Raw genomic sequence first — 15,287 nt, 5'->3', positions numbered from 1 at the left:
GGTTCCTGTACTTTCGAAGCAAAGCAGTACTTGGCTTACTGGTTTCGACTACCTCCTACTCCCGTTATGCGGTTAATACTGTTCAAACTCAATCACAGGGCCAGACAACGAACGGTCCTTAACCGACACAGACGGGGCTAACCTCTCCCCGCCCGGTCTCCAAATTCTTTTCCTTTATTACCTAATTCAACATTCCATATATTTAACTTAACTAAATGCCCTATATCTCGCGAGTGACCCGAAATCACTCGACTTCTACCGAGTTCTATTAAGCATAGCATTTCTATCATCTTCTACATACTAGTACAACTCGAGGAAACCTAGGGATCATGCAACTAGGGTTCCAAACAATTCATAAACCTAATGCACAAGTAATAGCAACATAAATATAGGTGTTATAGTTTGAAATAAAAGGATGTGCACCGGGGCTTGCCTTGCGCCTGCTGCTCAACACTGGGGTGAGTGGGGCCTTGGGCCGACTCCCCACGATCCTCCTACTGCGGGGGCTTGCCCCTGGGGCTCCTGTGGCTCCGCAACCACCTCGTATACGACCTCCTCTGCCGCGGCTGCTATACGTATGCATATGCATATGACATGAGAAATGTATGCATGATTTCATAAAAATTACAAGTAACCAATAGCCAAATTAAATTCTAACTATTTGCACCAACTAACCCTAATTGAACCTTGTCAGCTCTGCTAACACCGGTCAGACCGGTCCACCCGACCGGTCAGACCGGTCCTACTCAACCTACCGTGACACCGGTCAGACCGGTCCCTCCGACCGGTCAGACCGATCCTAGCCATACCAGAACCTAGGAACCTTGGTGTGGCGAAAATCGCCCACCAACGCCAAATACCTTCTAGGATCTAGTTCAGGGGTTCATGATAATGCTTTTGACCAGAGAAAACCACCTAAAACCTTCTAGAAAAGGAGATCGATTCATATCAAGCAAAATACCTTGAGAGAAGCTTTTCCTCGTGGAGAGCTTGAATCCACAGCACCCAAGGGAAGGAATCGAGGAGATGAAGCTCCCCCATGCCGATTTGATCCGTTCTAGGCCTTGGAATCAAATGGAGGGGGAGGTTTTGGGCTATAAGGTTTGGGGGAGAACATGGGAGGGGGAGAGCTTGGGAGGGCGAGCTGAGAGAGCTGGGAAGGGTGAATGGGTTGTTGGGAGAGAGAGAGATTTAAATGTTTTGGTGCCCAAAACGGTTGACATCGGTCAGACTGGTCCGGCCCAGGCTGACAGAAGATGTTTGGTTTTGTGCTTTGCCGTGTGAGTTTAAAACTAATGACTTTAATTAACTTAATTACTAAGGATTAACACATGGGTGTTACAGAGATGATCGGAGAAGATGAACAGCACTGCTCCTACAGGCGTAGCCTAGCTTGGGGCAGAGGCCCCGGGATGTGTGTGTGCTCGGCTCAAAGAATCTGTAGACCACCGCCTGCCTCTCTGTTCTGTGTTCTGTACAGGCGGCTGGCTCCCTTGTGGCATCACCAACGTGTGTCCAGGGTATGGAGTACACCTGAATATCTATATTTGTTTTTCTCATTGTATTTCTGAAGGTAATGTGCTACACAAAAAGGCAAAATAGATGACAAGTATCTGCCATGATAATCTTCAGATGAAGACGAACGACGTGCCTAGATTTTTCTTCCCTTTTACTTGGACACCAGCATTCCGCAAGCTGCTCGCTACAGTCCATTGATATTCTTTGGTTCATTTTTACAGTATACACAGGTAGCTTTATTTTTCACAACTTAACATTTAACAGTGCAAAGTTTTTTTTAAGGATTATTACTGCAGAGTTAAAGCTGAAGTAGCAGGTTCTCAGATATCATTGACCGGAAAAAAAAAAGTGGGACCCTGAGAGTTGCTGAGCAGTCATCGGATGCAGGAACCTATACCGCTTATTTACATCAGGCATCATTTGATGATCCAGAGCATAGATTATCATGCCATTGTTAGTTTTGGAGCTAGATGCTCGTAGTTATTACCGGGTACTACTACTGAATTGATCTCTTTACATACAGTCGTCCCATGTGGTTAACCTTCAAAATGGTGAAAACAAATTGCAAGAGAGAGTAGTAGATCGAGACGAGATGTTACTGTCGACGTATCAACCTCTGTTCACATGCCGTCACCCGCGGCGGTGGTGCTGCAAACCTCCAACAAGCCTGCAAATGTGAAGCCTCCAGGCTCCTCCCCCTTCGCTGAAGCTCCCTCCGCCTCCGCCTCCGCCTCCGTCCCACACGCGTCCGCCGGAAGCCTCGGTGGCGGCCGGCGACCAGACAGCGCCACGCAGGTCATCGAGCCCGGCCATGGGATCCGTCCCCACGGAGCGGAGCAGAGCAGAGAGCACTGTGCCGTGGCATGGCTGCATGGGCTCGACTCTGGGGTTCAGTGCTTACGTGCGCGCAGTAGTGGACGGGCACGGAATGAATCACGTGTTGTTTTGTTTCGTCCATTGTTTTTTCTCTCTCTAGACTTACAGGGCGTAAAAAGGTTGTGCCTGTGGCACTACTTTGTACTGTTCTATCTTAAAGGGTACAGTATCATTTGCGAATACATTATACGAGAGGATCGAATTGGATGCACGATAGAAACAAAAGTTGCCATTCGGATAGTGAATTGTTTCATTATATTGGCACATCGCGAAACGTGCTCATCAATTTAGAAGGATTATATATTTTTGTTCGAAAGATAGAAGGATTATATCAAATCTATCGTGAATTCATGATCTGCGATGCCATGAATTTTTTTTTTAAAAAAACTTGGTGGCTCATCCATATTTTTTTTATCGAATACGCAAGAAAATTGTGCATCTTTATATTAAGACAGAAAAATAGTTTTTACAACTTGCTAGAGCGCCCTCCTTGCAGATTAGTTTTGTATTACATGTAACGAGAATGACAAAAGATGAGAGACTAAAGATAGTGAACTACTCTCCCCCGAGACAACCCAACACTACTGCTCATGCGGCGACCCAATTTTCAGCTTCGGCTTTGATCTTGAAGAGTAGTTGACTATGTTTGCAAGCACACCGTGCGGAAGACGCTCACATTTCTCTCTTTCCAAACTTCCCAAGGGACCAGTGCGAAGAGTGTGTCAAAACCTTTTCTGTGTTCGTTTGCCCAAAGGATGCGCAACTCCTCCCAGCGATCCTATCCTGGAGGGTGACTCCTGCTCTAGGATCAGGGCAAAGTTTGCCGAAAACAGCAAGAATGTTTATCCACAGTTGCTTGGTGAAGGAGCAATGTATAAAGAGGTGCTCGCACGTCTCCGGCTCCTGATCGCACAGCCGGCAATCAGCCACCGTCGAACACGGATCGCTAGTCGCAACAGCTCACTGGAGTTCGCGCTGATCGAGTGACGAAAGGGGAGTTTTTTCGGTGGTTGATCTTGATCCATTGGCGGCGTCATCTGAGGAGAGCGGTGAGCGGCAGTAGTACAGCTGATAAGCCACGGCAGGGAGGCGGGGGCTGCGTCGGCAACGATCAACAACCTGAATTTTTTTTAACAGGATATACTCATTTTCAGGCGACATTTTGTCATCAGTGACAAGAGCAAGTAAAGAACCAACCCACGAGGTGCGAGGCCAGACGAAAACATCGTGTTAGCATCTGTTCTTCTGAGACCCTGATTTTCCTGATAAGCATAATTTCTGACTGAAAGAGCTGAGCAGGTAAAGCCATGCAAGCGTGTGCGTTCCTAAAGATTTTCCGTCGGCGAATGGCGTCCCCAGCAGCAGCGTGTTTCCCCGAGCCCGCGGCGCCATTTTCCGGTTGTCTCGTTCCGGCGAGCGCCACCGACAGGAAATATCCCGCAACGGACGGCCGGGAGGTGCGGGGGGAGGTCGGGGGGGGGGGGGGGGGGGGGGGGGGGGGGGCGATGGGCGCCACGTTTCCATCCCCCGGCGTCCCCGCCGAAGATCTCCCTCGCCGAATCATCTCCCACCAGCGTCCCCGCCGCGAATTCGACGGTGGAGACGGGCTCTAGCCTCTAGCTCTAGGCTGGGGGAAGAGGCGGAGGAGGACCAGTCCTTTTCCTCTTTCACTCGACGGTGAGGGCGCGCCCGGGCCTGGGCCGCCAGCGACAGGTAGCGAAGCGCGCGAGGGGGGCCCGGCGGCGGGGCAAGCTGCCAAGCACGGGAGTGCAAGTTGGATCGCCATCACCGGTAAGGATGGATTCGGATCACATATGGATGAAATCGGATCCGGATGTCATTTTTATCATATTTTAATCCAGATGTCATTTTTATCATATTTTAATCCGGATACGAATGCGAATGCGGATCTCATCGGATACGAATACAAAACGGATAGTTCGAATCCGGATTCAGATCCGGATACCTTCTCAATTTGAAACATAGTGCTATCATAAGTATCAATTTATTTTGTCAATAATTTTATAGTAGATCAAAATTATTATACAAGTAGAGAATAAAGGATTAGAAGATAGATAATAAAAAAATATATGATTATTTATGCATAGCTTTTATATTAAATATATAATACTAATTATAAATGTAATATAAATAAATATTTAAATACTTAATAATTAATATATAAAAAATATTTTATCATTAAATAAATAATTAATTTGACTCATATTAAATAGTTTTAATCATGAAATAAATATATTAAATAGTTAAAGTTAATTTTAATATCATTACTAATTTTAATAAATATATTATTAGTTATCTAGTTTTCTAAATAATTTAAATAGTGTACATCATTAAGTAATTAGGTATAAAGATAAGTTTAAGATTGTCTCACTAGTCACTTTTTCTTTGCGGATACGGATGTGATCGTATATTTCTCGAATACGAATATGGAATCGGATAGAGAAAAGTTCTTAAAATCGGATTCGGATGCATCCATATGACATCCATATTAAAATCGAATACGAATATGGATATCCATATTTACGTTTTAAACGGATACGAATATGGATAATTCGGATGGGGTTGCTGTTGATGCCGATGCTTGTTTGGTTCCTCCGTCTATGATTCCTGTTCTGAGGCGTTGGTGTGCTGACGGCAGCCTGTACGTGTAGCATTGTGCTCCAGCTAGTGCCCACTGCCCAGTGTGGAAAATTCTGAAAATGGCCTCGGGCTCCAAGGGCAACTTCACAGCGCACTCAGGGTAAGCGTTGGGAAATGGCAGAGATCAGATGAGCGGCATGTCTTTTCACCTCAAAATAGGGGGTGAAAAGGAGAGAAAGAAACAGAAAGGGAGCAGTATGGCCCCCTGTAACAAGTTGGTTTCCGTCGGTTTTTATAGATGATGAAGTGACTTCCCTTCTCGAGCCAGGACGAGTCACTGTATTCAATACGCGTCGTAAACCCGATGAAAAATGATGGACGGTCCAGAGTGATGATCTCGTGTCTTCTGCCCGGATCATTTCTCTGGACTGACGGGAACTGAATCTACTGCTATAATGATTCTTGCACTCCTGCTGCATCCGTGTCTGGATGCGTTGCTGCTCTATTCCGCCGTTGGATCCAGCAAGGTCTTCAACAGTTTTGGAAAGTTTACGGGCAAAGGACTGCAGCAAACCTTGTGTGGTCAGGCATTAAGATCCCCTTCCTGTTCAACGTTTAGATCTCAACATCTGTGGGTGAAATTTTGATTTGCCTGCACTGCACTCCTGTTTTTTGGCAGCACATCCAGACAGTGAAACGGCATCAACACGGTAGCAGATTCCAATGAAATCTCCAACGACATCCACATGTTCAGGATCAAATTGGTGCAGCTCAGTAGTCATATACTACAGAGCTGATTTGAACTGTCTCCACTCTCCATATACCAGTCTAACTTTCACCAAAGAATAACAATTCTCAGTCCAACTCCTGCATCTTAGATGCTGGACTACTGAGCCGCAATGCAAATTTACAGCAACTTGGCACTGAAGCTGTCACGCAATTTATCTGAGTTTGTACGACCTTCTCCTCCTGCTACGTCAAAGAAGAATTGGACATAAACGACTGGCTCGATGGCGATCCAGAACGTTCATGACATCATGATAGCCCAGGAACAACGCGATTGAGATCGGACGAAGCCTAAACAGGTGGCTCCGTCAGTGTATCTCCCGCAGATTACATGTCTCTCTCGCGTCCGCGATGCGGACGGTCGCCGCGCGTTCCGTGCCCAAGCTCCTCTCGTCTCGAAACTTTCCTTTTCCTGCCGACGCGACGCGACGACAGCGGCATGACCGGCCGGCGTGAGCTCTGCGTCTGCTCCGCTACAAAGCTCGCCGCACCACATGACCAACAGTGGCTCAACGATGACTGGTCACGTGCGCGCAGGCAGGGGCGAAGCTAACATAAAAATTAAGGTAGTGCACCCATTAGGTAACAAACAAATTTTTTCTTGTGATATACAGTAAATATTTGTAAATTTAGTGGTAAAAGTTAGTATTAGCCTGGTGCCTGTGCACGAGGCTAGCATGCCGTGGCTTCGCCCCTGCGCGCAGGCTTATAGCACCTGGTGTTGCTATCAGGCCGAACCAGAATTTTGACCGCCGGTAAAATTGCTGCGATAGATTCAGCACCCTCTGGTGTCTGTTCGTGTCAGTCGGCGTCGCGATGGCTTGCTGCCAGTTTGCTGCTGCTCGCCTAACCTCAGATATTTTCGTTCAGGGCCTCTCCAGCAGGGGATGGTCAGTAACCAATCAGGTATCATCCTCATTTGTCTTGCACGGATGTAATTTTCCACGCAGTAGCCCCACTGCTATACAGTCCGAGCACTGTCTTCTTGCTCGCAAGGCCAATCAACAAGTAAACAATTAATCGAGAAATGTGGAGTACTCACTCCTGATTGTGATGAGTGAATTGTCAACCGTACGGTGTGATCGTGTGCTTGGTCTTTGGTTGCAGGTACACGGGCGTCAAGCGTCGACGGCGTCTAGGGCCTCGCTGCAGGCGAAGAGGTGACGGGCGTCGGGCGGCGTATAGGGCCGTCAGAAGGCCGAGCCGGGAACGGCGTCTAGGGCCACGGCATGGAGGCGGGAATCTTTCAGCGCGTGGAGTTTTGGCGGTTTTCTCAAAACCGGCCACCTACCCGGGTTTCGCGGACCCTCCAAAACCGCGGACCGGATCTTCATCCCCACGGCGGCATCGCGGAGAAGACTTCGACTCGAAGAAAGAACCTTGGCTGTCGGATGAGTCCTATATCTTTTTCCGGTTTTGCCCCTACGGGCTTTCTAGTGTCTAGTTAAGTCTAGGGGTATTTTAGTCTTTTAGTTCTAGAGTTAGTGGGCTTAAATATCTCTCACCCACTCTCTCCTCTCTCTCTTTTGCCTGGCGCCCAGAGTGCAGCCGCCTCCCTCTCCCGTGCGTTTCCTCCCCCTCCTCTATTCTTCCTCCCTCTCTTCTCTAGGGTAGGATTTGAACCATGGATTATTGAGACCTTGTATTGAATTTGATTGGGAAAGGAGACCCTATCCTCCTTGTGGCCTCCGGGGTTTCGACCTTGTGTCAAATTCATGGGTCGTCTTCCTCTCGTGTGATGACTTTCGTTTTTGGTTTGACGAGTTTTGGTGCACGAGATTTTGATGGCTTTCCAAGCTCTTTGTGATGGATCCAAACCGCTTTTATTAGTGCAAGATCACTAGGATTCACGAGCTCCCTCGAATTGACGTTCTTGTTTTTTTAGAAAACCTCGTTCTTGCTCGAGATATCCGGGATTCCTCCCATCTCACGGAGTGATTCGTCAATTCCTTTCGTGGACATGTTCACAAGGTCTTTGTGATCGTGCCTACAAATTTTCAGCTCCTTTGGACTTGATTTGATAATCCAATCGCCAAGTTTTTCCAAAGATCGCGGGCTGAAAAACCTATTCTGCTCGGGCAGGATTTCTCGTTATCACCGGTCGAACCGGCGCTTGCGTTCTTTTACGTCGGATCAACCGGTGAATGGATTAATCACGTGTTAGGGTTTTTAGGGTTTTCGTCTGGTTGCACCGGTGCATTCTCTCTCTTGTGCATCGGATCAACCGGTGATACTGAGCCAGTGCTTCTCTGATTGCTGTTTGACTCGTTTAACCGTCGAGTTCATTTTGCTCCTCACAAGTTTAACCGGTGAGCGGTACTATGCTGTGATTGTTTTGCACATCGGTTAAACCGGTGAGGTGGCCTCTGTGCACGTCGGTTTAACCGGTGCTCACAGGTCTGTTTGAGCTGTCTCTGGACAACTGCACCGGCGGTTAAGTTTGAATTACGTTGAATTACGTCGGATCAACTGGTGTTTTGTCTTCCTACTGCTGCCAGCTCTGTGACGTCGGTTTGACCGACGAGTTCAATTCTATACTCGTCGGTTCAACCGGTGTTCATATACCGAACTGTTTTCCGCTGTCTCGTTGCTGTTCTTTCTCTGATCTATTCTCGTTTGTTCCTAGGGATTTGCTTTGGTGTTTAGCTCGTTCGTAGCTACATAAAGCATCCTTTAGAAGAGAGGACTTGTGTTTGAGATAGGGATCTTGGCCGAACTTCTGTTTGCGAGAATTTTTAATAGGCTCCCATTCACCCCCCCTCTGGTCGCCTTTTCGGTCCCTCAATTAGTATCAGAGCTTGGTTAAGGTTTTCATTACCCTAACCGGTTCGAAAACCATTTGGCGACCATGGCAAGTCTTGGTAAGATCCCGGTGTTTACCGGCGAGGACTATGCTTACTAGAAGGTTCGCATGCGGGATTTCTTGCAGAGCTTGGGAGCCGAGGTTTGGGATATAACCAAGAACCAGGCTTACGAGGTGCTTGCCGTTCGGGTCACTCCTCTCCAAGTGACTGAGCACGAGGCTAACGCCAAGGCTGTCAATGCCTTATTCGATGGCGTTTCTCGTGCGGAGTTCTCACGCGTCCAGGGTTTTCAGAAAGCCCACAAGATTTGGACGTGCCTTGAGAACTACCATGATGGCACACCTCAGGTTAAGGCTAGACTTATCGAGACTCACCGGCGTGAATATGAGAACTTCACACAGGGGCCGGGTGAGAGCATTGACGACATGTTCAGTCGGTTTCAATTGATTGTTAACAAAGTCAGTGCTAACAGATCTGCTGATGCCCTTGACTATATAGAGCATGAGAAGGCTCTCAAGTTGCTCTACGCACATGACCGCTCTGTGTGGGATCTCAAGGTGAACACGATCATCGAGTCTGCAGGCTATGAGACTCTGACCGTGAATAAGCTCTTCAGCAAGCTCAAGGCCACTGAGGTGGATAACCAGACACGAGGCAGGCTCAATGGTGCCCCTCCTTCCAAGAGCATCGCTCTTGTGACTGGCCCAGGTGGATCGAGCTCTAACGCTAACTCTGCTATTGACTTTTCTCTTGCCTCTTTGCCTTCTGTTACAGATGAGCAGTTGGAGACGCTAGGCGACGACGACTTGTGCCTCCTCATCAGCAAGTTCCAGCGTGTCTACCACAACAGGCAGAGGCGAAAGAACCCCGGGTGCTACCACTGCGGTGATCCGAACCATTTCATCGCCGACTGCCCCCAAGAAGTCCAGAGGTGGCCAGAACAATAACTTCGACTACTACCGCCACCGCGACCGCGACGAGGGAGGCTCCAACAAAAAGCGTCGGCGCCACAAGCACCGCAGCCATGACCAGGACAAGGGAGGGCGCTTCGACAAGGAGTCGATCATGAAGCGCTTCCAGTACAAGGCCAAGAAGCGGGAGAAGGCTTTCTTAGCGTAGCTTAGCGACCTTGACAAGAGCTCCGACACCGATCGCTCATCTTCACCGACCTCCGACGACGATGACAAGAAGAAGAAGAAGCGGGACAAGGAAGCCACCGGCTTCATCGGCCTTTGCTTGGCGGCCGGTCGGCGCAAGTGTTTCTGCACCATGGCGGGTGAGGCCAATGGTGCTCGTGCGTCTCCAGGTGGATATGCTACACCGACGCACGACGACTCTTTTCCTGGATCTGAGAGTGATTCAGAGGTAAACTCCACTATCGACCTGCTTGATACTGAGGTTAGGGAGTTGTACGCCGCTCTCGACAATCAGAAAAAGCTGCTTAAGGAAGCAGCTAGAGAGCGTAAGGGGCTTAGGGCTGAGTTGGCTTGTGCTAGAGAGAAATCTGGTAAGGATGAGTGCGCTGGCTGCATATCTCACATGAATGATCTTGTTGCTCTCCATGTCAAGCATGATGAGAACGTAGCGAACTTGGATGTTGCCAAGATCTCGCTGGCTGATGTGTCTCATGAGCTGGCTAGGGCCAAGTATGAGCTTGAACTGGCCAAGGACGCTCCTATCATTAGTGATGTGCTTGAATGTGATGAGTGCTCCATCTTTAAGTCCGATCTAGCTTCTTTGCAGTCTAAGTTTGCTACTGTTGTGTGTGAGCTAGAGGAGCTTAGGTCTAGGCATGTTCTGCTTGGTGCTTGTAAGCTTTGTCCCACGCTTAGGTCGGAGCTAGATGAGAAGAACGACTTGATTAAGTCTTTGGGGAAGACTAAGGTCGGGGAGTCTAGCCCACCTATTGATTGTCATGTTTGCCCTGGTCTGATTTCTGATTTGGATAATCTTGCGGTAGAGAAAGCCAACTTGGAGAATGAGAACACATATCTTAGGGCGATTCTTAGTTGGGTTTCTAGTAGTGAGCCGCAATTGGGCATGATGATCAAACAATTTAAGCGTGGTGATGGATTTGGGGTCGGTTACACCTACACGAAGTCAAACTTTGACATGCTGTATGGTAAGATCAGCAAGGCTGCTGGAGTTCCAAGTGCTCTAAACACTGCTAGTACGAGCACGCAGCCTTCGCTTGTTGACCCTGTGGATGGTGTGCTGAAAGAATCACAAAAAACACCTCCACAGAAGCAGGTTTGGGTTCCAAAGCCCAATGAGATGAGGAATCCCCTCGATACGCTCCCTGTTGCCACAACCCAGGTTGCCCAGAAGAAGGGGCTGCTCCTTCCCGTCCAAAGGCGGGGCCTCCACCTACCAAGAGAGAGGTGAGGTATCACTGCTAGTACTGTCACAGAGACGGTCACTTGGAGGAGTTTTGCTTCAGGTGGAAGCGGGCTGTGAGACGTGAGCAGGAGAGACGTAACTCGGACATGTACTCTGCTCGAGTGCATGGTCCTCCTCGGCGTGGTGGTAGGCAAGATGCTAGGGCGCGCCGTGTAGGTGGAGGACAGGGAGACGGTGGTGATTACCGTGCTCCAGCGGGTGGTCGCTTTGCCGGTCGTGCTCTTGGTCATCCTCAGTACGGCTATGGACCACGGGACTGAGGCTTTGGAGGAGGTTACGAGACACCACGCTTTCCTCGCGGTGGTGGTCGTCAGCCTTGCGGTAGATGGGACGGGGGATACGCTTTGCTTGATTTTGCTAACCCTTCTGTAGAGCAAATGGCTCGACACTGGTTTGCTTCACACTTTGCTAACCCCAGTGTTGAGACATTTGCTCACCCTTTGTCTCGCTACTGATGTGCAGGCCGGAGGCTTGGAGAACAGGTGGATCATGGACTCCGGTTGTTCGCGCCATATGACCGGGAATGACAAGTGGTTCTCCAGCCTCGCCCCGATGCGCTCAAAGGAGTACATTGTGTTCGGGGACAATGAAAGAGGAAAGGTATGTGGAATTGGCGTTGTTCGTGTTTCCGATCGTTTAACCCTGAGAGAAGTTGCTTTGGTTTCGAACCTTGGTTTCAATTTGCTCTCTGTTTCGCAACTTCTTGATGAGGGGTTTGAAGTTCGTTTCAAGGAGGGTTGTTCTCGTGTTTTAGATTCTAGAGGAGATTTGGTTTGCCGGATTTTACCTCGCGATCGGGTTTTCTTGGTTGATTTCTCTAGAACTTCTCTTGGTCCTCCTTGTTGCTTGTTGGCTGGTCCTTCTGATTTGTGGAAGTGACATTGGAGACTTGGACATTTGAGTTTTGACTTGTTGTCGAGACTTAGCTCACTTGGCCTGGTCCGAGGATTGCCCAAATTGAAGTTTGAAAAGGATCTCGTTTGCCACCCGTGTCGCCACGGGAAGATGGTTGCCACCTCTCATCCGCCGATTAATCCAGTGATAACCACTCACCCTGGAGAGTTGCTACATATGGACAGAGTTGGTCCTTCTCGGGTGATGTCGGTTGGTGGAAAGTGGTACGTTCTTGTGATCGTGGATGACTTTTCTCGCTATTCTTGGGTCTTTTTCATGAGAACCAAGGATGAGGCTTTCGAGTTTGTTCGAGACTTGATCTTGAGGTTGAAAAACGAGCTACCCCATGCCATGAGAACGATTCGCAGTGACAATGACACAGAATTAAAAAAATACACGTTTTGACACCTTTGTAGTGATCAAGGTCTTGAACACCAGTATTCTTCCCCCTACACTCCACAGTAGAATGGGGTTGTAGAGCGAAAGAATCGGATGCTGGTTGAGATGGCCAAGACGATGCTCGATGAGCATAGGACTCCTAGAAAGTACTGGGCTGAGGCGGTTAACACCGCTTGTTATGTGTCCAATCGTATTTTCTTGCGTGCTTTCATGCACAAGACTTCTTATGAGTTGCGATTTGGACGCCAGCCCCGTGTTGACCATCTCAGAGTTTTCGGTTGCCGGTGTTTTGTGCTGAAGGAAGGAAATCTTGATAAGTTTGAGTCTCGATCGTCTGATGGTATTTTTATCGGTTATGCTTCTCACTCTAGAGCTTACCGTGTGCTGATTATTGATACTAACATCATCAGAGAGACTTGTGAAGTCACTTTCGACGAGACTACACCGTGCAATTCTTCTGTCTTTGAGGTTGTAGGAGATGATGAGCTCGGCACCCCCATCTTTGAAGATGAGGAGGAAGAAGCTGCGGAGGGTGATGCTGAGGCTACCACGCGTGCTGTGGACCCAGCCGCCTCCACCACGAGCTCGGACGATGATGACGGCCCCGACCCGACTACATCTACTTCCCGGGGGCCGATCGAGCAGGTGACTCAGCCTTCACCAGCTGCATCTGAGGAGACATTAGTTTTGGTTGAGGAGGAGGCGACTTCGACAAGTGAAGCACCACGACACATTCAGCGTCGTCATCCACCTCAATAGATGCTAGGTGACCTCAACGAGCGAGTCACACGGTCCAAGGTAACAAGTATCGCTGGCTTTGCTCATTCAGCGTTTGTTGCCTCTTTCGTGCCCAAAGATGTTGGACACGCACTTTCTGACTCCAATTGGGTCATGCCATGCACGAGGAACTCGAAAATTTTGAAAGGAATCGGGTTTGGGTTTTGGTTGAGCCTCTGCCTGCTTGTAACCCCATTGGAACCAAGTTGGTTTTCAAGAACAAGCAAGGTGAAGATGGGTTGGTAGCGCGGAACAAGGCTCGACTTGTAGCCCAGGGGTTTTGCCAAAAGGAAGGGATAGATTATGAGGAAACTTTTGCCCCGGTAGCACGCTTAGAAGCGATTTGAATTTTTCTTGCATTTGCTACTTCCAAGGGTTTTAAAGTTTTCCAAATGGATGTGAAATCTGTCTTCTTAAATGGTTTTATTGAAGAGGAAGTTTATGTGAAAGAACTCCCTGGTTTTGAAAATCCCAAGTTTCCAAACCGAGTTTACAAACTTCAGAAATCTCTTTACGGTTTGAAATAGACACCTAGAGCTTGGTACGGTAGGTTTAAAAACTTCTTGCTTGCTCAAGGTTTTAAAATGGGATGTGTTGATAAAACCTTGTTCCTCATGCGCTCTGGCTCTGACTTTTTGTTGGTTCAAATTTACGTGGATGATATCATCTTTGGTGGCTCTTCTCACGCTCTTGTTTCCAAGTTTTCTGAGCAGATGTCCAAGGAGTTCGAGATGAGAATGATGGGTGAGCTGCAGTTCTTCCTCGGGCTGCAGATCAAGCAAACTCCTCAGGGCACATTCGTCCATCAAGCCAAGTACACCAAGGACTTGTTGCGGAAGTTCGACATGAGTGACTTGTCTCCTCGGCCGACTCCGATCAGCACATTGACAGCGCTTGATGCAGACTTGGATGGCGAGGCGGTTGACCAGAAGGAGTACAGGAGCGTGATTGGCTCCCTTCTGTACCTGACGGCGACCCGGCCGGACATTTAGTTCGAGGTCGGCCTCTGTGCGCGGTATCAGGCTTCGCCGCGCACCTCCCACAAGCAAGTGGTGAAACGCATCTTCAGGTACCTCAAGTTCACTCATGAATTCAGTCTTTGGTATTCTGCGGATTCATCTCTTGCTATAGTTGGTTTCTCGGATGCTGATTTTGGTGGGTGCCGATTGGATCGCAAGTCGACTTCTGGCACTTGTCACTTTCTTGGTACATCGTTGGTTTCATGGTCCTCTCGCAAGCAAGCTAGTGTAGCGCTCTCTTCCACAGAAGCCGAATACGTTGCCGCTGCTAGCTGCTGCTCTCAGATTCTTTGGATGAAACAAACCTTGCAGGATTATGGGTTGAGTTTTGGTAGGGTTCCCATCTTTGTAGATAACATGTCTTCTATTTGCATTGCAAAGAACCCAGGGCTCCACTCCAGAACCAAACACATAGACATCAGGTTCCACTTCTTGCGAGATAACCATGAGAGAGGCCACATAGACATGATCCATATACCATCCGAGAGGCAAACAGCAGATATCTTTACCAAACCACTTGAGCATGAGACATTTGCTCGCTTGCGAGGGGAGCTTGGGGTTTGTTACCCCTTTTAGTTGCTTGTTTTTCTTTGGTCAGCTTTGTAGGGCTTGATTCTTTTTCTCTTCGTTTTTCTAGGTTTGGTAGCTGCATTTTGCACTTGCATTGTACATTTCAGCATTTTTGCATTGCCTCACTTGCACTAGCATTCTTGTATACATTGCTATGACCTCCTAGTGCTTGCTAGTGTGAGTTTATAAACGTGATCATGAATAATTTGTTCCACTGTGTATATGATATCCTCTGAGTTAAGCTATTTTGATTTGAAAATTCGAAAACATGGTCACCCTGTCTTGGCTACTAGCATGTTAAGGCGTGTTGATATGCTTTGCTATCTTATTCATGCTAGTGTAGCTTCTTGATACTTAACTTGTAAAATTGATAAACTTGCTTGAAATGGAATGGAAAGATCCAGGTGGGATTGCTTGTAGCACCGATCGAGCTTTCGGGACGGCTCACTTTGCACTTGTGAGAACCCGGGTAAGGCTGTGCATGACTGAAACGAGTGTCTTAAGCTTCTGATTGCCTTTGGCATAGGCTTGGCCTCGTTGCTAAGTAAAGCATGACAAACTTTCAACCCCTGGCATTAATAATTGCTTGATATAATTTGATTGCAAAATGGGTATTTGCAACATGTGTTGGCTACTTTTGGCT

This window comes from Panicum virgatum, chromosome 5K (assembly GCF_016808335.1).
Source record: "Panicum virgatum strain AP13 chromosome 5K, P.virgatum_v5, whole genome shotgun sequence".
In the NCBI taxonomy this organism is placed as follows: Eukaryota; Viridiplantae; Streptophyta; class Magnoliopsida; order Poales; family Poaceae; genus Panicum; species Panicum virgatum.
Note: the sequence above shows the minus strand (reverse complement) of the source record.